The following is a 23855-nucleotide window of genomic DNA, read 5'->3' on the forward strand; positions in this document are numbered from 1 at the left end:
TTCCCAGCACCCATGTTGGGTGCCTCATAACCACCTGCAAGTCTAGCCAGGGAGTTCAGTGTCCTCTTCTGGCCTCTGTGCGCATGTATGTGCGCGCACGTGTGTGTGTGTGTGTGTGTGTGTGTGTGAAGGGTATGTGCGTGCATGGGCACACATGAGCACACACACACACAATCAAATAAAATGAATCTTAAAGATAAAATAAGACATGAATGAATGGAAAAATGTATCCAGTTTGGACTTGGAGGCTGGTCCTGGTTAAATTTTCCATAGTCAACACACAATTGTTTTTAGCACAGAGTGGATGCTCTAGCCTGGCCCTGTAGGTTGTGGTATGGTGGTCGTGAGAGGGGAGGAGCCTGCAGCCTAGCAGAGCGAGAAGTGGGAACAACAGGAGACAAATTATACAAAGAGGGGAAGGCAGGAGAATTCAGCTGGGGGCAACAGGACCATCTGTGAGTGATTTTATTGGATCTTTATCCTGAGATATGTAGGGAAAGGGGGAAATGCGAGAACAGAAAAAAAGAAAACTGGAGAACATTCTGGAACACACAGCCAGAATTAAGAGAACCTCTGAAATGGAGTTTGTTGTTCATAGTAAGATTGAAAATGGAGGATCCCTAGGCCTTTAGGGAGGGTACACGGGACTGGGACATGTGGCCTTTTTACTTGATGGCTAGAGGGCAGACAGGGGAGTCACTGTCCTGGGTTAGACCCCATTTCAGCACACTTCATTTTGGGTTTCCAAGCAGAAGCTTTGGACATCAAAAAGATAAAAATAGTGAAAAAAATAAACGGATGCTGTCCCCAGCTAGGGCAGAGGAGGCAGGAGGTGGCAGAGTGGCTGCCAAGCCCTGGGAGGGAGGGAGCAAGTGTGGCCAGCTGCAGGGGAGTGGGGGTTGATGGTATGAGCAGCTCTCGGTGAACTTGGTATTTTTCCATAGCAAACAGAAGCCTGGAGCTTGTTGGCAATGGAGCCATATCCTGGGGATAGAGAGGGCAGGGTGGCCACAGGGAGTCAGCGGAGGAAGCAAACATGTTGAGAATTCTGGATTCAGAATCTGGGGCTCTTCTGGGAGCCAAGGCCAGTTCCGGTATCCATCACGTACCCTGGCAATACATCAGAAGTAATGAGAGGCCAGCCAGGGAAAGGTCAGCAAATGTGGCCCAGTCTTGAGATGTAGGGAGAACAGATATATCCAAGGTATATGACTGGATGGTCGCAGATCTTCACCATTACAGTGGCAACAGTATCAGTCAGTACGTACTGCGGGCTTTTTGTTGTTGATTGTGTGTATGAGTTGCTTGTTTCATTCCTGCAACAGAATATGGGATGGAAGGTTGTCCTTTGGCAGGAGAGATGGAGTGGCAGGATATGCGGCAGCTGATCCCATGTATTCACAGTGAGCCAGCAGAGAGAGGTAAATGCTGGTGCGTAGTCTCTCTCTCTCCTTTGTATTCAGTCCAGGACTGCAGACTATGGGATGGCACTGCCCACATTTAGGGTCATTCATCCCACCTCAATCAGCCCAGTCAAGAACTCCCTCTCAGGCATGCCCAGATGCTATTCTCCGGTGAGACTGGCAATCATTATTAACTATCACAGTATGGGAATCACATCTGTAGACTATCCTAGCCTTGCAGCAAACCCTGGAGCCACGCTAATGTTTAGGACATATTCAGTTATCAGGGACTGAAAACACAACCCAGAATGATGCTAACCATGAGACACCGAGAGCTCACGCTCTGAAGATTCTAGCTTCAGGCACGCTTGCATCCAGGGACTCAGGCAATGTTTGGGATCTATCTTTTGTTATGATTTCCTGCTTGGGCTTTTCATTTCTTGGCACTGCTCTCAGGTTGCCATGGTGACACAAAGCTGTGTTTACACAGGACCAGGGTGTAGCTTTAGCAGTAGAGACCATTTCTTGTCCCCAAAGTTGCAGTGTTATACTTTGTCGTCATTGGCACTGATGGGTGTCACGTCTGCCACTGACCAGGTACCCGTGGCTAAAGAAGTCACTAGCCCAGGGTGAGGGGTGGCATCATGAATAGGTGTGTATTTGTGTTCCTGTTCTCTGACAGAACACTGGACTGATGGAATGAAGAAGGATTTAATTTGTGGTTTAAGGGAACCCAGAGAGTCACAGTGGGAAAGGCATGGCAGACTGAGTTCCACAGAAGTAGCTTTGGGAGTTGCGTCTTGTTCACATCTTAGCAGAGCAGATAGTAGAACTTGGGCAAGAAGTGGAGGCACTGCATAACTCTCAAGGCTTACCTTACCCCGCAATGACTCACTTCTTCCAGTGAGATTTCAGCTCTCGAATTCCTCTAAGCAGTAACACCTATCAGGGACCGAGCACTCAGACACGTGAGCCTGGGGGGGACATGTCACGTCTAATCCGTGGCAAGTGTTGGCGTAAACGAATACTTGAGTGGTGAAGAAAATGTTCAGATGGGACACATGATTAAGAAGGAAAAATTGTCCCTGTCTTGGTCCCGTTATCACTGTATAGATGAAGACTGGTGACATTTGTAAAAAGAGAAACAGAAGCCTGGACAGTGGAGTAGCTTGTCCACGGTGACACAGGAAGTGGGCACGGGTCAACAGCCCAGAGTCCTCTGTGGCCAGTTTGAGTGCATCTTCTCCCATCACTAGTGTGTCGCCTCACCTCCTCCTGTTCTGTCTGTCTCCTCTTCTGTCCTTGGAGCTGGGCAGTCATTCAAGACACCATGGAGTGGCAGGGTCACCCTCAAGGCAGTTGTAGAAGTCACCAGGCCATCAGCCCCTCAGTGCTGTCATTTGCTGGGAGGGGGGGCTTCCTCCGAGGCACAGGGGTCTGACTACAACATTTTCTGTCTTCTTTAATGCTAATTACTTCCCCCCATGTCAACATAAAACTCATCTTAAATGTCCTCATTAAAGCGGGTGTAATTTCTGACCACAAGCTTTCTCAGCTCAGCCTTCAGAAGGCTTTTGTGAGAGAAGTGTTCTCAGAGCACCGTGGCAGTTCCCAGTGATTTAGAATAACAAGTTTGTATGATTTTTAATCATTAAAGGAGATGTAGAAACATATTTTATACACAATCTTTTATCTTACACTTATTTTTATATTTCTCCATAACAATTTATTGGGGAGCATATATCACCATTACACTGGACATTTATGGCTGCATTAAAATTCAATGTCATCATAAATTTGGGCCGGTTAAAGTAGTGACATTTGTAACGGCTTTCACAAGGACATATTTTATATTTAAAGTGAAACTTTGAGAAGAAACTTTTGTTAAAGGGGAAAAAATGTATGTGGGCGGGAACACGGATAGAAGACTTCCTAGCTATCCAAACTGCCCAGTGCCTACTGCATCAAGAAGCCAGACCACGCTAAACCTGAGGTGTGCCACGGCTAGTGCTTATGGAGCAGCAGGCATCATACAGCAACGCCACTGTTGACTGAAACTACACCACTCGGGCCAATTTATAGCAGCCCGAGACTGGGAGAATTTCCAAAGGAAAGGAAAAATAGTAACCCAGATTTTAAAACTGCCAAGTTCGTATAACAAGAAGTGCTCAGATCATGGGACAGGATTTTCTGGTAGCCATAGTTGTGAGGGGCTTACAGTGTCTCATTATGCCCAAATTCAGGACCATATTCGAGGCAATTTGTGGCCTGTCTTTCTTCCTCCTCCTCCTCCTCTTCTTCCTCTGTCACCTCCAGGAAGCAGGTAGGCAGAAAGCTTCTCCATAAGACAGAGAAGATGTCGTATCCAGTGGAGACTTTTGCTTCAAGTCAAATAGATTTGCACAAATTGTTAGCAGTCTCAGATAGTTGGGTGATAGGGACCACTGATAGAAGATGGAGCCAGGAGTTGGATTCTGGGGCTCATAGAAGGCAAGACAGCTCATCAGAGTTACACAGAGGTTGATAAGAAGAACCTTGGTTCCATTTCAAGAGAAGGACCTTGGATGTTAGGGTGTCTAGGAGGGGCTGCACAGTGCAGCTGTCCAACAGCTCCTCTGCGGTCGGGAGGAACAAGCTGACCCCAAACTGACAGTGTGTGTGCCTCCAGATCCTGTGAATGAAAACCATTCCTTTCCTCCTGGTTCTCCCTAAGTGTATCTGCCTTGCTCTCTGACCCCTAATGCCCCACCTTGCCTCCTAGGGACCTAGGTACTTCTTTTCTCCCTCTGGGCAGAGTGATGGCAGGGATGGATGATGGCTGTGCAGTGTGCTGAGGCTTCTGCTAGCATTGCTTCCTCCTGCTGACCCTTTGACTGCTTGTGATGGGAAAGGAGGCCATGGGGAAGGGACAGTGAAGGTCCTGGAATTTGTCAAGTGCCAGGCCCGGCACTGAAATTCTGATGTGGGAGTGTCATATCAATCTGTTGATTTCATTGGTTGAGCAATAAACCAATTGCTTGGCCTCATAGCTTAGAACATAGATGGGAGGAGAAAACAGAATAGGATGCTGGGCAGTAGAGGAAGTGAGGTCAGACTCTGCTCTGCTCCCGGACAGCATGGACAGAGGCTAGAATCTTCCCGGTAAGCGCACCTTGGGGTGCTTACACACATCATTAGAAATGGGCTAGTCCAGGTGCGAGAATTAGCCTGTAAGGGCTAGAGTTCATGGGCCAAGCAGTGTTTAACTGAATACAGTTTGTGTGTTGTTATTTCGGGCATGAGCTAGCCAAGCGGCCGGGGTGTTGGGGACGCAGCCCCGCCGCTCTTATTTCAACCAAATTCCACCCTTGAGCTCTTTCTGATGGTTCTATTTGGCGACAAACATCAGAAAGAGAGAGAGAGAGAGAGAGAGACAGAGAGAGACAGAGAGAGAGAGAGAGAGAGAGAGAGAGAGAGAGAAAGAGAGCGTGTCACAGGACACAAACAAGATTAACAAAATGTAAGTATGTGAGAAGGAGTGGGGCAGGGGAGGGGAGAGCTACCCCTTTGACACAGCTCAGTCCATAGAAGGTATGCACTAAAATTCTAACAATAAAGTGACATAGGTCACTTAAGACAGGAAAAATCATGTCTAAAAACCTTATACTCTGTGCACTAATTCCAATTATTTTACCATTTAGCCACAGAAATTTAAGAGTGCAATTATACAGAATTTGGATACATTTATGATAAAAAAAGGCTCGCAGCATTATATCCATATGCCAGACACTGGTGTGTGACCTCCACACACATACGATGTGGTTACTTCTCAGTCTAAGGGCTGTCTGTAGGGCCAGACTCCAGAATGCTGCCCGAGTCAGGTCACCCTGACTGCCCACAGCTGGCTGGGAAATTAAACAAAAACAAAAACAAAAACAAAAACAAAAACAAAACCTACCAGTTGACCAATACCTTGGTGGTATTGTAGAACTGACCATCCTCATGTCTTTACACCAGGGAGACTGGAACAGTCTAAGCCACCAGACAGCTTACCAGAGGCAGTTGTTAAGCATGGACAGCATAGCACTGCTGTTTTTTTCTGGAAGGTTCCACTCTGGTACAGCACTCAGGCTCACTTAGTTCCCACATCTGTGATAAAGTTGGTCACTCACTGGGTTAAGGCCGCTAATACATTAGTGAGAAAAGCAAAAGTATAAAGCCTCTTGGAAAGTGACCCTGTGAGCTGTCTCTACCACCCAGCTGCCTCTTGGTATTTGATAGTTATCCACATACAACCTTTCTGTGTGCTCTCATCTACAACCCCTGTGGATCTGAGTTCACATGCAAATGTGGCTTATGCAAAACTACCAGAAGGTCTAGGACAGTGGTTCTCAACCTTCTTAATGCTGAGACCCTTTAGTACAGTTCCATGCTGTGGTGACTCCAACCATAAATTCTTTTCATTGCTTCTTCATAACTGTAATTTTGCTACTGTTATGGGTTGTAATGTAAACGTTTGTGTTTTCGGATGGTCTTTGGTGACCCCCGTGAAAGGGTTCTTCCACCCCCTGGGGGGATCGAGAGCCACAGATTGAAAACAACTGGTTTATCACTTTGTGGGAGTGTTATGTGGAGCCTGAGGATATCTGCTCAGATTTGACCAGAGAACTGTGGTAGTTAAGACTAATTATCAACTTGATGGGACCTGGAATCACTTGGGCGATTAGCCCCTCCCCCTCAGTATGTTGGAATTATTTGGGGATTACTCAAGGGATTATCCTGGGTAGGTTGGAGTGGGAAGAATCAAGTCCGGTTCCCTGGGCTAGAGTCCTAGATGGAGTAAATGCCCACTGTGAGCCAAGCACCAGTATTTCTTGCTGCCTGTGGCATTCGTCAGCTGCCTCAAGCTCTTGCTACCATGATTTCCCCACCATGATGGTCTGTGTCCCGGAACTGTGAGCCATTATAAACCCCTCCTTCCTCAAGCTACTTTGTCAGGTCTCCCTTAACAGGGGCAAGAAAGACAGCACAGTAGGCTCTGAAGTCATACCTGGGGTGTTGTTTGTTTGTTGAGATGTGTCTTGCCACAGTCTAGACTATGTAACTTACTCTGTAGCCCAGGCTGGTTCTGCTGGACTCTCTTCCTACCTACTCACCACATCTTGAGCTCTCTCCTGATAGGACCTGATAGGCAAGAGCTGGGGTGGGGGCATAGACCTGTAACACTGGCATTTGGGATATGGCACTAGGTAGAGAAGGACTCCAAGGTCAGACTGAGCTAGATAGTGAGTTCAAGGCCAGCCTGGGCTCAGGAGTTCCTGCTTCAAAAGAATCATAACAAATAAACACCAACTAAAACCTCAGCAGGCAGATGCTGGTGTTTGGAATGGCTCAGAAATCACCATGGCAGCTATGATTTCATACTTAATGCAATGGAAAACTATGGGAAGATTTAAGTAGGGGTTTCATCGGTGAGATATGCATGGGCATGGGAAGAAATTAAAACACAGGTGGTAGTTCTAGGATAGGCAGTCTAGAAGATTCCATGAGCCTTCGTCCTGTCAGTCCTGTGAGCCCACCCCCACAAGCAAATAAGAAGACGAATGCCAGCTATCTCCCACAGTGGATGGACATGTTTAACACCACGTGGTCATAGCATGGTGTGCTAATTAATTAATAAGAAGGCCAGAAACCCTATGGAGACAGCAGTGAGTAAAGACTAAGCCTTGCCACCCTTCCCACTCAGAAATGGCCTCCTCAGGGACCATTTTTGCTGTGAAGTTTGTCCCAGCTCCCAACCCTCCTGGCTGCTTTTTTTAAACCTCCTTCAAGATAGAGGCCTTGTCTCATGTCCTGGGCTTAATAATAAAGACAAATTTGAGAAGTAATTGATAAAGACTCATTCCTTGTAGAGCAATAAAATTTATCGTGGCTTAACTAATCTGGCTCCATTTGTGCCTGCTGCCTGCCTTTCCAACCATCGGATGACTAATTGATAACTAATTTTCTCAATTTGTTCTCCATTACTTAGCGCTGCAGAGAAGCTTCTACCTAAGTCTATGAATCACAAAGGCCCCACGAAATTCAGAGATGAGCTTTGCCAGACCTCAGCTTGGCGCATGGGCCAGTCTGTGGGAAGCAGTGCTGGCCTGTTCTCACCCATGCAGTTGAGAGGCGATGAGTTTAGTCCTTGCCAGGAACTGGCCTGTGCTATGTGTGATAACGGACACTTCACCTATACCGTGTTATCTTAACATTATACTGTGTTATCTTAACATGGCAAAAACCGCGGCTCGGAGCAGCCAGGAGCCTGTCTGGAGCTCATAGAGCCGGGTCCATCTCGCGACCTCTGTGTTAGTCATGCTCTTTCCCCTCAGTTGGGTGAATGTCAACACCGAGGAAGCCTAGCCAGATATGGAGTGAAGACGGTAGACCTTCAGACAACCTGGGCTCGTAATTTTGGGTCTCTCTGTGTTCTGGTCAACATCACGACAGCTGATCCTGATCTGCCACTTTCTGGATGCTCAGCTCTCATCCCTGTACCAACCTCCTAGAAAAACATCTCATGAACTTCCCGACACCCAGATTTGTGTGCCTGATGGGGCCAAGTTCAATACTTCTGCATTCAGAAGCTGCTCCCCTGCATGTGTCTGCTGTATAGGGGTTTGGAGGCTAGTGTGGTGCTGAGCTAGGGAAGGATTCACTTGTCACAGATTTCTGAACTCTGCTATTCGCTGGCTTCTTAAGGAGTGAAGCCATTAGTATTATCTGGTCTCAATTCAATTCTTCATATTCTCTCTCTCTCTCTCTCTCTCTCTCTCTCTCTCTGTGTGTGTGTGTGTGTGTGTGTGTGTGTGTGTGTGCATACGCAGGTGTGTGTGTGTGTATGAGAGAGAGAGAGAGAGAGAGAGAGAGAGAGAGAGAGAGTAAAGTTGAAGGCTATATTGTGGTATTTATCCTTGGAATAATGTTGCCATAGTTACATCCTGACTCTATTATCACAGCGGTACAATAATTGAAGCAGCAAGGCCCAGAGATGCTCTTGTGAATGTGAGCTGGACCCCCGGGTTGGGCATGGAAAGTGTTTCTTAGATTGGGGAAGAAAGAAGACAACTTAGCCTCAGCAATTAACCCCGGAGCATGGCACAGTGGTCTGATTTGCAGATGGAAGTGTTGCTTGGTGATGTCCAGAGCGAGCCATTTCTGTGGAGGTTCTTTGTTTTCACATTGTTGTACGGTGACACTCTTAGAATGCAAGAATGTAATATCTCCATGGAAACTGAAAATGTTCAAAATTAAGACCCAGAATAGGAACGCTTCTATGAGCGCAGTTGTGCTGATCACTAATAGAGAAATGGTCGGAGGCAACTACATGGTGTTGGATGTCAAGAGCAACAGGAAGTAGGGAGTTGAACATCTTGTCTCACTCAGGGCCTTTGCTTTGGGGGCATGGTGCAGGAAGGCTAGGGACACACTGCTGCCTAGTGTGTCCTCCCACACAGGACATGGTTCCTTCATGGTAGGAAGAGAGCTGTCGAGTCTTCACAGAGCTTTAGCTTTGACTCCACTTGGCTGCTCTGTACGCCCAGAAAAGAAGAGCTAACAGGATGTAAGCGAGGCAGTGGGGTGCAGCAGAAGCAATCGCCAGCCATGGTTCACCATGAATGAGCCCATGGCTTCCGGCGAGCTTCTTCTGCCCATTAGACCTCCACTTCTACCTCCACGAAATGTGATACGAGTAGCGTGGGCCTTGTTGAAGGGGTTCTTTCTTCACTTTCTCTTTCACTTCTGTTTGGCAGTATCTCCACGGGTGCCCTCACCTGATATCCTTATTTATGTATTTAGTTTAAAGCATCTAAATTTGCCTGTGGCCAAGTTCTCGGTTCAGCTTCTAGCATCGTCTATGAGATCCTGAGGGTGTCTGTAAGTACAGACGCCTTCTGTACCTGTTCTGGTACACTGGATCTCTGCCACTGCTGCCCTGGAGAGTGTGCCTTCTTGTCTTCTTGTCTCTGACTATTCTAGAGCACTCATTACTACTCACATACCCCCTTCCACCAAGATCATGGGCTTTCTGGGAAATGCCACACAGTGGCATTGGGATATATATACATACACTCTTGGGTTTTGATATGAACTCCAAGCTCAGTGTCTTATTAACGATTTGGGGATCTCATTCCCATCCTCTTTTTAAAATTTTGCTTAAATATTTGTGGCACTTGGGATGGTCCTCAGACCTCTTGCAAGCTATGTGAACATTGTACCACTAAACTATTGCCTTGCCTTCACCCAGTCTATCACCCAATTTCTGTTTGTAGTGATGGAGTAGGAAAAATTTGCTAAGGCCCCCACTGTCAAGCATCTATTGGGTCTATCATCCATCATTCATTGAATATGTGTGTTAGCATAAGTACTTGTACATGTGTGTGTGTGCATGTGTACATATGTGTATGTTCATGCTGGTATTGGGGGGTCAGTGGTTCACTCCAGGTCATTCTCCTCAGCCATTCTCTACCTTCCTTTTTGAGACAGGGTCACTGAACCTGGAGCTCACTGTTGGCTGGGCTAGCCAATAGCCTCAGAAATTTGCCTATCTCTCTGTCTGTCTTCCTGTCCTCAGACTGGGATAGCAGATGTGTTCTGAAGATCCAAACCCAAATCCCCATGCCTGCACGGCAAGTATGTTGCTCCCAGAGCCACCTCCGCTATACTCTGGGTCTCTTTTTAGGCAGAATTGACACTCTCCTCCATCACTTCTGCCTCCAGAGGTTTGAGGTGTCTTCTCCACTCCCATTCTCCTTCAAATATGATGTTTGGCCCTCCTCCTAGCAGGTGTTTTCTGGTATGTCCATTGCCCCCTCTAGCAAAGCAAATAATACTTCTCTGTCTTTACTTACATAGCCTGAATCAGGACTTACCGACAGGAGCATGGGTGACCCTAAAGCAACGGACTTGGAAAAATCTTATTGCAGCATGCACAATGGCTTTCCTATAGCCAGATAGGCCGAGTCCCATTCAGTGAAGCTTGTATCCTGTAGTACATCCCAAGACCTGCATTCCGTTAGGGATGGGAGGGGTGGCTGGACTCTCAGGTGAAGATCTATTGACTCTTTTCGCCTTCTCCTCTGAGAGAACATTGACAGCTCACAGACTTGCTCCTGATGGATTTTTATAGGCAAGCATAGTTAATCTGAGGAAGGTAAGTTTTGTGTAGAGACCATGTTCCGAGTTTTATTACATGAAGCCCCATGTCTTACAAATCCCAGAACACTGGTAAACTGGGAGATTTGGGCACTTCAAGCACTAGGGATAGACTGGTAAACAAGATAAACCATCTTTCTTCAAGAATTCGACAGGGGAATAAACCAGAAAACAAAAACAACATTGCATTCTGCTCCTGTATACAGACACTTGAGATTGAAAGCAAAGACGAAAACCTGAGTCCTCACATGCTAGAAACAGCATCACTCACGATGACGGAGGGCGACATTCATCCGGTTTCCATCTGCAGGGGAATGGAGACACACATTGCTGGTGTATCCATATAATGGAATATTATTCACCCAGAAAAAGGAACAAAGAAGACATGTGCTGTCACATAGGTGAACTTGGAGAACACAAGAATCAGGTGGCGGCACCCATTTGTATTCTGAGCAACTGGGGGATGGAGACCGGAAGGACAGAGCTGGAGTTCAAGACCAGCCTCAGCTACACACTGACTTCAAAACTAGCCTGGGCTACCTGAGACTCTATCTCAAAACAACAGCCGCACCAAAAATATCGAACAGCACAGGATAACTGGGCCCTAGCTGTCTTAGGTCTTGTCCTTCACCAAATCCTAGGCATAGTGATGGGCGAGGGCCTGGATGCCAAAGTGTCATTGGGAAGGTGCAATGCTCAAGATGAGGTTTCATTAGCCGTAGAGCTGGACTGGTAACAGACCCATGTGAAGCTCAATGGATTCCTCCACAAAGCCAGCAGCACACACTGTCTGGCAAATAACAAGCACTCAATAATTATTAATTTTCTCTATTCTTTCCTCTTCACCCTAGACTTAATTAAGATGTATCGTTGAAGCTATGAATAAGCAATTCTCACACACAAAAGAAAATTGAATGGCCGGCACGTACGGAAAAATGTTCAGGCTGGATAGTAAAGTGAAAGGAGATGTTATTTCCTCCTATGGAGATGATCAAAGGGAAGGAAAGGACGGGAAGAGAATAGGTGTTTGCAGAAGACGGGGCATTGGGCCAGCTCCAAGGGGCTGCTAGAAATACAACTTAGAACAATCTTTTTTTGTGGGAAAATTTGGCTATAGGACTAATTTTCTTGTGTCAAAAACATTAAACACAAGCTGGTGCTTCAACCTGGTGGGTCTATTGGCAAGAACTCCCTGGGGAGATAATTGAGGCTGTGCTCACGGCCTCAGAAGGCACGCTGTAAGCAGTTGGTCAGCGAAGGAGCCAGTGATGCTCATGGCTGCCTACTTTATAATAATGAAAATTTCAGGAACTGATGGCGTGAATCTAACGTGGGCTCTGGTGTAGCCATTCACCATGGCTTGGTGAAGTTGTCTGGATAATTCCACCATTTTCATATATGTCTGGGAAGATGCTTCCAGTTCTTCCAGTGAGAAGTTAAGGCTCATGGCATGTCACTTGGCTACAGCTTGCTTAAGAATCTGAACCCATAGTCCAGCAAGCTAGCTCAGGGGAGAGTCACTTGCCTTCCCCAGCCCATCCTGGTGACTTCAATTAGATATCAAGGATCCACCGAGGAAGGAGAGAAACAACTCCTGAGATCTGCATCCATAAATAGATCTCGGGAAGTCACACGGCAACACACGAGCAGTTATCGTAGACGTGACACCAAGGATGGGCTTGCAATGTTATTTCCTTTGTCCCGCATTCTGAGCATGGACTGGTTTTACACTAAAGATATTTCTGTGTTCAAACAGAGGAGTTCATTAGGGTGGAGATGGGGGTTGGGACACAAGATGAGAAAGTAGGGTACCAATGTGCCAGTCGGGAGAACTTTGTGTGTCTGGCTAGGTTAAGAGTGTGACCGTTTCCAGTGGCCTCTTCCCCCTTCTCTCTGTTGTTTTCAGCTTTTTTTGACTGCAGTTCAACATTCTCTGATCTCGGGAGGCTTGGCGCGTCTGCTACCCACTTAGAAAGTAGTATGTCTGGGACACGGGACGTAAAGGCTGACTCGCCATCGTCTCTGCCTGCTGATTGTCCTAGTTGGGAGCCCACCTGTCCCCAGGCGGTGTGCAAGCAGCCTAGTCCATGTCCTGGAGAAGAAGAGAGCCAGCTGTTGACTGTGAGGAGAGCCCTTGGCCCGGGAGGTCCTAGGAGAGTGAAAGGGATTGCATTTATTTGAATTTTTTTTTGCACACCCTAGATTTTCACCAAGTAAAATTGCTGCGATGGAACATAATTGCTTTTCATTTTATTTTTAAAAATTGCTACCAAGGCAGTCTGCCGGCCTCCTGAAGTCAGCACAAATCTGAGAACACTCACTCCAAGGGTGTATTTCTTTTTTTTTTTTTTTTTTTAAAACGGATTTTGAAAGTGATTTACCCTCAGCTATTTGGTTGGCTCGGGTTCATCAGATCAGGGCCACTGCAGAGCCAATGTGTGTGAGCCCTGGAGTCAAAGCAAATCCGGGCTTCCTTCCATTCAGGCCTTTGCCAGGGCTGTCTCTTGGGATCATAGAGCACTATGACTTGGCCCTCTAACACAGAGCTTCCTTCCGCCCTTTCCTGGGTCTACTGTTTTATCTTCAGATACTTACTGATGGAGCTTAGCGTGGTGGCATGGACGTCCTCCTTCCCTGTCTCAGCAGGCTCTCTGAATGCAGAATTGCAGAAGTAATGCTGTGCTCTGTGGATCAAACCCCAGGGCTAGCTGCATGCTCAGCCAGCACTCTACAAGTTCTCTTCTCTGGTTTGCTATCTTCCTCCCCATGGAATGTGTGTACCCAGAGGGTGGACGCTTCCTCACTGCTGTGCTTAGAGGCACTAAAGCCTTGGTGAATGACAGATTCTTGGGTGAGTTGACAATAGGAGAGTCCTTTGTACCTTGGAAGAGGCTGTGGGCAGCTTGACGACATGTCTTTGAGTCATGAAGGTCTCCAGTTCATCTCTAGTGCCATCTGGGCTGCAATTACACGTGACTGAAAGTCTTAAGTTCATATGACTCCTAAAATTCCAGCAATATCCATAGTGGAGCTCAGCCACCATGCCGGAGCTAAGGTTCTTCTTCTTGTTTGCTTTGTTTTAAGATGTATAATTCTTTGAGAATTTCATATACGGACACAATGTATTTCAATTATATGCCTCCCCTTCCTGCTCCTCCTGCTATTTTCACCTCCTAACCTCACTTCTTTCTCTTTTAGAAAAAGTAACCCACTGAGTGCTGCCTCTGCATGTACGGGTGTAACAGCGAGGCAGGGAACATGGCCAACCTGCCAGGGCCCACAGCCCTGGAAAGAACTAGCTCTCTACCCCCTCATCACCCATCCTCTGTAAATAGCTTCTCCGTCACCACCAGAACCTTGTGAGGCCCTCCCATCCATGCTGGAATGTGGAATGGCTTGATCTTGTACAGGTCTTGTGCGCACCCTGTCTCTCATGGTTCAGGGAACATCACTCACAGGAGAGAAAGAGGGGGAGATTGTAAGTTTAGAAGTTAGGGAAGACAGTGTCTTCTGGATGTGACAGGGTCTTTCAACTCATGAACTCATAGAATAGTCTGGGAAGAAATATGAATTCTTGGGACCCATCTACTGTGTTCATGTTGGAGCCCCTCCTCACCCATCATCAGGATTCCCAGAAGCTGGAATGGAGGTTTTTCCTGGCCAACCCCAGTTAAATATTTTCTATTATAAGAGTTGTGATGGCCATGGTGACTCTTCACAGCAACAGAAACCCTAACTAAGACAAGCACGCTGGTTCATGGTCATCTCCAGCTGTGCAGCCTGGTCTGATAACGGAATGGAATTGCTACTCTAGCCTCCAAACCCTGGTCTTTTGATCAGTTAGGTGGAGAAAGTGGTCTTTCTTTCCTAGGCCTTGAGTGAGAACTCATGGAGATATCATGTGCAAGGTACCCCTTCTAGGGTAGATGCATTTTGTAATAATAAATAATAAAACAGTAAGAAAAATGCTTAGGCTGGGGATATGGCTCAGTGAAAGGATCCGTGTTCAAAATCTAGAACCTAGTTAGAAAACAAAAGTGTGGTGGGAAATGCTTTTAATTTTGGTGTTGGGGAGGCTGAGAGGGTTTGCTGGCCAGCCTCTCCAGCTGCTTCCAGGTCAGTGAAAGACCTTGTCTCACAAATACAGAGTGGAATATCAAAGCCATCCTCTCTCCTACCATATGCATACACTTTTACAAACACACACATTATATCACACATGCACACATATTACATGTGAACTTGTATACACATGTAGTTCACATATGAACACACATGCAAACACACACATCTCGAGGCTCAGAATGAAAGGCAGACAGGAAAGATGCGTATTCCTTTTGAGGTGTGGAGAAATAGGAGCTCAGGTTTTTATTTGTCTGATAACCATAAGCCCAGGTTAGTCAGACTCAGAGTAATCTTCCTTGAGCTGCCAGCCAGGTCCAACTTTGTGGGCATCAGCATCCAAGAATGGACCCTTCTCCTGCCCTGGCTCCAATCTTTTTTCCTTGGCATCATAGGGGAATCAGAGAGGCCACGCCTCCTTTCCCTCCTTCTGCCTTGGAGGCTCTCTACCCTCTGCCCCTGCCCCAGCCCCAGCTCATTACCTTTAATCTCCCATTAGGGAGCTGAGGTCTCTAGACTCATTTAGGCTTTAAGCAGCTGGTTAGAGTGTAGGGCTTCTTAGAAAACAATGAGTTATGCAGTTATTTCCATAATCTTATTTCATGATTTTGTTTGTCTCCTAGTTCTGGTTGTTGTCTTGTGTGGGTGTATTCCTGCATGTATAGGAGTGTACAAGCATGTGGAAGGCAGAGGATGACCCTGGGTGCCATTCCTCAGATGCTGTGCACCTTGTTATTTTGAGTCAGGGTCTCTCATTGACCCACAGCTCACCATGCGAGTTAATCTAAGCTGGTTAATGAGCTCTGAGACCTGCCTTTTTCTGTTATCCTTAGCACTGAGATTATAAGTACAGGCACCACGTTTGCTTTAGTGGTCTCAAACTCAGTTCTTTAAGCAATTTACTACTGAGCTATCTGGCTTTCTTTGTTTTTTTTTTTTTTTTTTTTTTTTTTTTTTTTTTTTTTTTTTTTTTTTTTTTTTTTTTTTTTGAGTTTCAAAAATTACATCTTCATCAGTCTTACAAGGCTGACATCATTTCAGGGACCATCTTGAATATCTGATGATCCTGGTTTGGCATTTGGAGGGATGGGGTGCGTGGAAAGACTCCTGATAATCTATAAGGAATTCACCTCCTCTTACCTTCTGGGAGTCCACACTCCCTTCCTTCGAGGAGATGTGAGCAGGAGCTGCCTGCAGATGCAATCATATTGGAAGGAGGGGAGTGGGAATTATCGAGGCAGTTGGAATGGAATTCTGTCCAGAGGTCACTGTCTCTAAGACAAATGCTGAGAATAATGCTGTCACTGGATAACCTGGCACCCCATGACTATGGAGAGGCATGAGAGGACTTGAGGGCACCTTGGAAGGAAGGAGCAGGGCATCCTTATACCCAAGGGTGGGTCTGTCCCTGTCTTACTTAACCTGCTTGAGTAGCAAGTTAACCTTCATGCCCAGCATCCTAGGAGTTTCAGAAGCCTTCTGAGGATACTAAGAGACTTGTTAGGGCGTGTTCCATGTCTTCCCCTTGGTATTTATAGGGTGGCTTCCCTCTTGACTCATAAAAACAGTACAAATGAAGCTTTTGATATGAAAGGGGAAGGCTGTTTACTGTAATTAGATAGTTAAAGACCCTCATTAGGCATCTTTGCTGGGCCCAATACTCAGCAGTATTGAAATGAGGGCCTTTCAGCTCAGCCTGCCTCCTTCCCTGCACCCGGCATCTCTCTTGAGGATCCCCATTCATAATTCTCTTTGGTCTCAAGCCTTATGTCTATACCCTTGACCCTTGACCTAATGAAGTCTCATTACTTCCTCTCTGCCTATGAAAAAAAAAGTATTTTCCCAGCGAGAAAAGGTTAAGAAACAGTTGGACCACCCAGCAGAGTGGAGGCACAGTTCACCCGGCTCTGCAATTATCCCAGAATAACCCATTTCCATTTGCGAGAGTAGACTACATTTAAATAAGTATTCTCTTCAAATAAGCTTTCATTAAGTTGAACTACTCTGTCGTGTGCATGCTTGATGAGCAAGCATACATACAGGACTTACCTCCGTGCTTCGTATTTGGAGGGGAGGAGAAGTGGAATTTAGGAGACCCAGGAGCTCATTTCAGCACAGATACCCTGGATTTAACAAAGGCGCCCCTAGAATGCTCGCTATGGTGCTGGGACTTCTGAGGAAATGGTTAAAGAGATGTCTTGGGGGCTCCAGAGATGTTTTGCTATTAGAAGTCGACATCAACCTTCCCTTCTGGTTTAAACCCCATCAGAATCCTCACACCCGTTATAGAGATGGGATGGGTGGATGACTGAGGGATGGCTACTCATGCCAGATACAGGACGTTGTTGTTTTTTCTAGTTTTTTAGCCCAAATAGAACACGGACTTGGCTCCTGTTTAAAAGCTACCAGGTGGCAGTGTTGATTTTGGCTGTCACACTGCTTGGCCACTACAGCCTTCACCTATGAACGTTCCTCCTGGGTAGAACTGACTGCCTGCTGTCAGGAAGCCAGAGGAGTTGGGTGCCACCCCGTGTGAGATCAACGGACATGGGGTGCAGAGCAGGTCTTATTAAAAATGGCTTCTAGGGGTGTGAGAGTTAGAGGAGGGAGCATGGGGATACGCTTAAAGTGCATCCTGTGCTTGTGGTAAGACTGCGTCCTTATGTAACCCCACTGCTGTGTGCACTGAGTAGACACCAGTGAGAGTTTAAAAAAGAACAAATGGCTTTATGGAATTCATTTTAGGTAGCAGATGCCAGATCACACTGCCTACATTTGCTTTTTGAATAGTGTTTCATTCTGTAGTCCAGGATAACTCTGGACTTACTATGTAGCACAGGTTGGTCTTGAATACAAGATCTTCCTGCTTCAGCTTCCTGAGTACTGGAATAACAGGAGCATAGCACATATAACTCAAACTGATCCCTTCTGGTGTGTGTGTGTATGTGTGTGTATGTGTGTGTGTGTATGTGTGAGTGTTTGCCTGCCTGCAAGCCTGCGCGTGTGTATGTGCCCCACATATGTGTAGTGCCCTCAAAGGCCAGAAAAGATCCCCAGGAACTGGAGTTACAGGTGGTTATGTGTCACCATATGGGTACAGGGGATTGAACCTTGGTCCCTGGAAGAGTGCCAGGGTTCTTAACCACTGAGGCACTGCTCTTCCCCCCCCCCTTAAATTTGAAATAGAGTCTCATAGAGCCCTCGAATTCACTATGTACCCAAAGGCAACCTAGAACTTCTATCCCTTGAGTGTTTTGGTTACTGCTGTGTGCCATCATGGTCTGTTTCTGTGATGTCAGATGCCAAGTCCAGGGCCTTATGCATGGGGCATTTGCACTCCCAGATGAGCTATATCCCCAGCTCTGTTTTCTATTTTTAAGAGATGAAAAATTATTACAGGCAGGGAGGAAGTGGGGTGGGGACAGGGTGGGTGGGGGTGCTTTGGGCATGATTAAGATTCTCAGAGGTACTGGGCGGTGATGGCACATGCCTTTAATCCCAGAACTAAGGAGGCAGAGCCAGTTGGATCTCTGTGAGTTTGAGGCCAACCTGGTCTACAAGAGCTAGTTCCAGAATAGGCTCCAAAGTTACAGAGAAACCCTGCCTCAAAAAACAAAACAAACAACAACAACAACAAAAACAAAAAGAATCTCAAAGGCTGTTATGGCAGAAAACTGTATTAATAAAGCCTTAGAAAACCACCAAGAGGCCAGAGAGGCGATATAATTAGAGCCAATTAAATATAAGTATGATGTAGTAGAAGGGAGATGACCCCTGATGACTGTGCTGTGGGCTGACCTATGTCCTCTTGGAATTCTGAATTTGGACTCCTGACTCTAAGCATGCTAGAATAGGACCTTGTCTGGAGACAGGTTTTTATAGAGGTCACCAAGTGAATATGAACTAATGGGGCCAAGCCCCAGCCCAATATGATTGCACCTTTATGGACTGGAGATGTGTGATGGCAGACAACACTGTCTAAGGACACTTTGAGAAGCTGCATAGGGAAATGCATGGGATAGACCCTCCTCTCTCAGTGTGCAAGCACCGTGATTGGCAGGTGGCCACTAGTGAGCTGCTGGTCTCTGTACTTGGAGGTAGAATTCTGTCATTGAGATTTCCAGTCTGGGGTGCTTCATGCAGTAGCTGCATCGTGCTAATGTTGACTGTGAGTGGAAAGGAGACCTCAGAAGGACCCAGGTGAGAATATATGTGCCGCAGGTGGGTGTTCCGCTCTAGTCAAGAGAGAGGTCACAGAGAGCCACAGCACAGAGAAGCTGTCTCCGGGCTTGGACTCACTGATGGGGAGTGCAGAGATGCTAGGTGGGGTGTGCATGCCTGAATCTCAGACTGGGAAGGCTGAGGTTGGCCTCCACAGGAAGCTCCAGCTTAGGCTGGACTTTATGATGTCACAAGGTGAAAAGAAAAGAAGGAATGAGAAAGAAAAAAAGAGAAAGGAAAACAAAACAAGAGAGAGAAGATAAAAGGAGAGGACCTTTGAGATGTGGGCAGCTCCCAGGAGATATGAACACAAAAGATTCTGCCACAGTGGCTTGTGTGATTCTAAGAGTGCTTGCAGAAGTGTGTTTGTTGTTTGAACATGCACATGCATGTTGTTTGCAGTGATGATGCTAGTTTTAGTTACAAGCTGTGTTTAACTAACCAATTCTATTGTCTAAACACTTGATGTCCAGCAAGGATATGTACCGTCTAGAAGAAGGTAGCACACATATCATGGATTCCATCCTCTGCCCACGACAGGCATCACTAAAGGATCACAGAAATCTTTCTCCCTGTGCTGTCTTGCCTCCATATCGTTCTCAACTGGAAAAGCGGGCAGCATAACCAATCATGCTGGCACAATGTGTCTCTTGTCCTTGAGCAAAGACATGCATAGGACTCTTTCTGAGAAACCAACTTTTCAGGTAACGATCATGGATATTTTTTGTATTTCAATGGACACTGTCAGGTCTCCACCCACTCATACTGAGGTACGTGTACTTCTCACCATTAGGGGCATGGCTGCTGTATGTGTAGATTCTGGCTGCTTGCCATGACCTTGAATGTATACCATTGTTGTTTGGCAAAGAGAAAGAGCAACAGATTTCAACACCAAAATAAAGAAATCCAGGTACCAGAGAGTGCTTGGGAGGATGGGAAGAGAAAGCCTCCCTCAGCCAACAGACTCACAGACTACCCTCACTATTCTGTTGGGAACCTTTCTTCCTACATTCCTACACTCGTGCAGAGACTCCATTATATAGCTTGCTATGACTGGCTTACCCTAAATGGCTTCTAGAATTCTCCTTCACAGAGGCCACACTGCAAGCACACGTAGTTAGGATCCCACCCCCTCCAGCCTGTGCTGCACAGAGTGGAGTGGTTTAACAACTTTGAGACCTAACTCAGTGGGTGCTGGCAATTATTCAGCAATTATTTGATTGATCATGTGCACTGCTGTCACCATCCAATAATCACTCACCAGTGTGAGGACTCTGGGATGCTGGGGGGGACTTTCCTTCCTGTAGGTCAGACGATTTAATATGTATTGATTTGTGTATGTATTTTCTTGTATGTAGAGGTATGCATGTGTGCATGACTGTGGAGGTCAGAACACAGCTTGGGACATTCTTCAGACAGGAGCCTCTACTTTTTGTTTGAGACAGGATCGCTCACTGGATTGGAACTTTGCCAAGAAGGTTAAGCTAGCTGGCCAGTGAGCCCCAGGGGTCCATCTGTCTCTACCTCCCATCTTACATGTCACCATGCCCAGACTTTTATGTGGGTTCTGGGGATCACACTCAGATGAGCATGTTCCTGGGTGAGCTGTTTCCGCAGCCCTTAGTTGTTTGAGGAATAACATTCCCACTCCTTGTATTCCTAAGCACATCTCACACAAAACTGGAGGTTTCCCACATCCTTATGAAGTCACTGCACGCAGAAAGTGTAGTGTATATGTAGTATACATGCTAGTGAAGATGAAACACACTCTACACTCTCAAGTCAATTCCATATCACTCATTTCCTTTTCTGGGCTTCCTGGAAGGTACAGAATCCCCGAATCCACTTGGTTCCTGAGTGTCACAGCAGCTATTAAATCCTCTTCAGCTTCCCTGCCTTTCTTTACAGCCCCTGGTCCTCTTCTTTATCCTCTTTGACCCTCACTTCTGAAGGTCTAGTAAGCGTCACACCAGGTGAAGTTCAGGAGGTAGATGGTGCAGAGGAGCTCTGGATCCAAGAGTCTGGTATAGGCTAGGCTGAAATATTCAGAATGGAAGGAGAAAGAAAACATAAGACAGTCACACTTGTGTTCCATTGGTTGCACCTGTATATGCCCCTGATTCCATCAGTGGTGGGACCTGAAGCCTGGTGCACCGGGCCTTCTCAATGCTCACCCTGATGGGTGTGCCTCCCTCTGTTATCCTCCATCTTGTAAGTACCCATATCTAGCTGCAGCATCTTCCCAGAGCCCTAGGAAAAACATGCTGGGAATCATAGATTTATCTTCTTGCATCTTTGGGGTGATAAAGACATAGAGCTTGGTGAATTGAAATTTGAGGCAACAAAAAGATGGCAGTGTGTGGATGAAAGGCAGACCAATCTCTGGGCCTTCAACATAAGGATGCAAAACGTGCTTACTCCTCAGTGTGCATGGATGTGTGTGCTTGGAACCCTAATGCTGGAGAGGTGGAGAGGGGAGGACTCCAGAGGGGTGAGCTGCAGGCCAGTGAGAGACTATCTTAAAGGAGGGGAACAGCACCGGAGTGACATCCCTGGCTGACCTCTGGCGTTCACGTGCACAACTGCAAACATGCATCTGTACAAATATGGACATGCACAAACGTGAATATACAATACAATTTTCAATTTCTATTACATTTTAGTGTGTGTGTGTTTCTGTCAGTGTGTGTGTCTTTGTGTACGTGCACATGTGCCATGGCCTGAGAACAGAGGTCAGACTTGTACGAATTAGTTCTGTCTTCCACCAAGTAGGTTCCAGGAATCGAACTCAGGTTGTCAGGCTTAGTTTAGCAGCTGGTACCTTTACCCGATTATGCATCCCATCAGCCTAAAACACAGAAACATTTTTCAGTGGTGAAAATGCAGGTATTGGTGGGTTGGGGTTATTGGAGAGCAAGGGCCAGAAGGACTTTCCTTTAGCGGTTGTCTTCCTGACCTCCTGTTACCCAGCCTTGGTCTAGATGACTGGTCCAGGCTCCTGGAGACAGCTCTCTATCACCTGGCTCAGCCTGCGGGCCAAAGAGCCTCCTCCAGAGCCCTGTGCATCTCAATAAAAAATGGAAATGGCTTTCCCCCTTCATTTTAATTAACATTATGCCTACATTTCTAGGATAATGGATAATTAAGTGAGTTCCCCTGGCATTACAATGTTCTCGGAAATAATTTATGGTTTCGTCTTGCTCTGCGAAGGCTGTTTGGGTTGGAGCTGAAGTTTCACCATAAATATTACCAAGAAGCATTTGCCTGTTTCGTGATTTGTATTCTCATGGCTGAGATCTCATATCTCTGTCAAGTGTCTCCTGTAATATTTTTTTCCACAGGCTATGCTCCCATTCTTTGCTTTCTTTGTGGGCCCAGAATTGTTTATCTATGATGTGATCCATCAGCTGTCCGAGGCCATTGTTTGTTTAATTTTGTTTTTGTTTTCTTCCTTCTTCTAGAAGTAAGCATGTTCTACCTCTAATGCCCATCTTTTCTCTTATTGGGCTTTGATTCTTTAAAAAAAAAAAAAACAGTATTTTTTATTTTACATACAAGTTCCAATCCCCACCCCTCCCACTTCACCTACCTTCCCTCCACCCCACTCCCCATCTATTCCTCAGAAAGGGTGAGACCTCCCCTGGCGAATTAACAAAGCCTGTCCCATCACTTGCTGCAGGACTAAGGCCCTCCTCTCTGTATCTAGGCTGAACAAAGTATCCCTCCAAAGAAAATGGGCTCCAAAAAGCCAGTTCATGCACTAGGGATAAATGTTGGTTCCGTGGTCAGTGGCCTCATAAACTGCCCAAGCTACACAACTGTCACCCACATTCAGAGTATTGGTTCCATGCAGGTTCCCCAGCTGTCAGTCCAGAGTCAGTGAGTTCCCAGTAGCTCAGGTCAGCTGTTTCTGTGGGTTTCCCCATTAAGGTCTTGACCCCTTTGCTCATATTGTTGCTCTTTCCTCTCTGTGACTGGACTCCAGGAGCTTGTCTCAGGGCTTAGCTGTGGACCTCTGCATCTGCTTCCAACAGTTACTGGATGAAGGTTCTATGATGACAATTAAGGTAGTCATCAATCTGTTTACAGGAGATGGACAGTTAAGGCAGCCTCTCCACCATTGCTTAGATTCTTAGCTGGGGTCATCCTTGTGGATTCCTGGGAATTTCCCTTGACCCAGGTTTCTTGCTAACCCCATAAAGGCTTCTCCGATCAAGGTATCTCTTTCCTTATTCTCCCTCTCTGTTCTTCACCCAGCTCAACCTTCCCAATCCCTCTTGTTCTCCTCCCCACTCCCTTTCCACCCTCCTCCCCACACTCTTCCACCCTCCTCCCCACACTCTTCCACCCTCCTCCCCACTTTCAGTTTACCCAGGAGATCTTATCTATTTCCCCTTCCTAGGGGGATTCTTGTCTGCCTCTCTTAGGGTCCACCTTGTTTCCTCTCTTCTTTGGTGTTGAAATAGGTAAGCGGCGGCGGAGCTGCGTCCCCAACACCCCGGCCGCTTGGCTAGCTCATGCCCGAAATAACAACACACAAACTGTATTCATTTAAAGAACTGCTTGGCCCATGAACTCTAGCCCTTACAGGCTAATTCTCGCATATTAATTTAGCCCATTTCTAATAATTGTTTGTAAGCATCCCAAGGTGCGCTTACCGGGAAGATTCTAGCCAAAGTCCATCGTGGTGTCTCTGCTCCAGAGAGCAGAGCTCTTGGGTCTACCCGGGAGAGCTGAGCATGGCGTCTCTGCTCCAGAGCGCAGAGTCTCTCCCCGAGCAGAGCAGAGTCTGACCTCACTTCCTCTTCCGCCCAGAATTCTATTCTGTTTACTCCTCCCATCTATGTTCCAGCCATGAGGCCAAGCAGCTGGTTTATTATAACTTAACCAATGAAATCAACAGATTGATATATGACACTCCCACATCAC

This window comes from Alexandromys fortis, unplaced genomic scaffold, assembly GCF_014885135.2.
Source record: "Alexandromys fortis isolate MF-2015 unplaced genomic scaffold, M_Fortis_MF-2015_v1.1 scaffold_29, whole genome shotgun sequence".
Classification (NCBI taxonomy): Eukaryota; Metazoa; Chordata; class Mammalia; order Rodentia; family Cricetidae; genus Alexandromys; species Alexandromys fortis.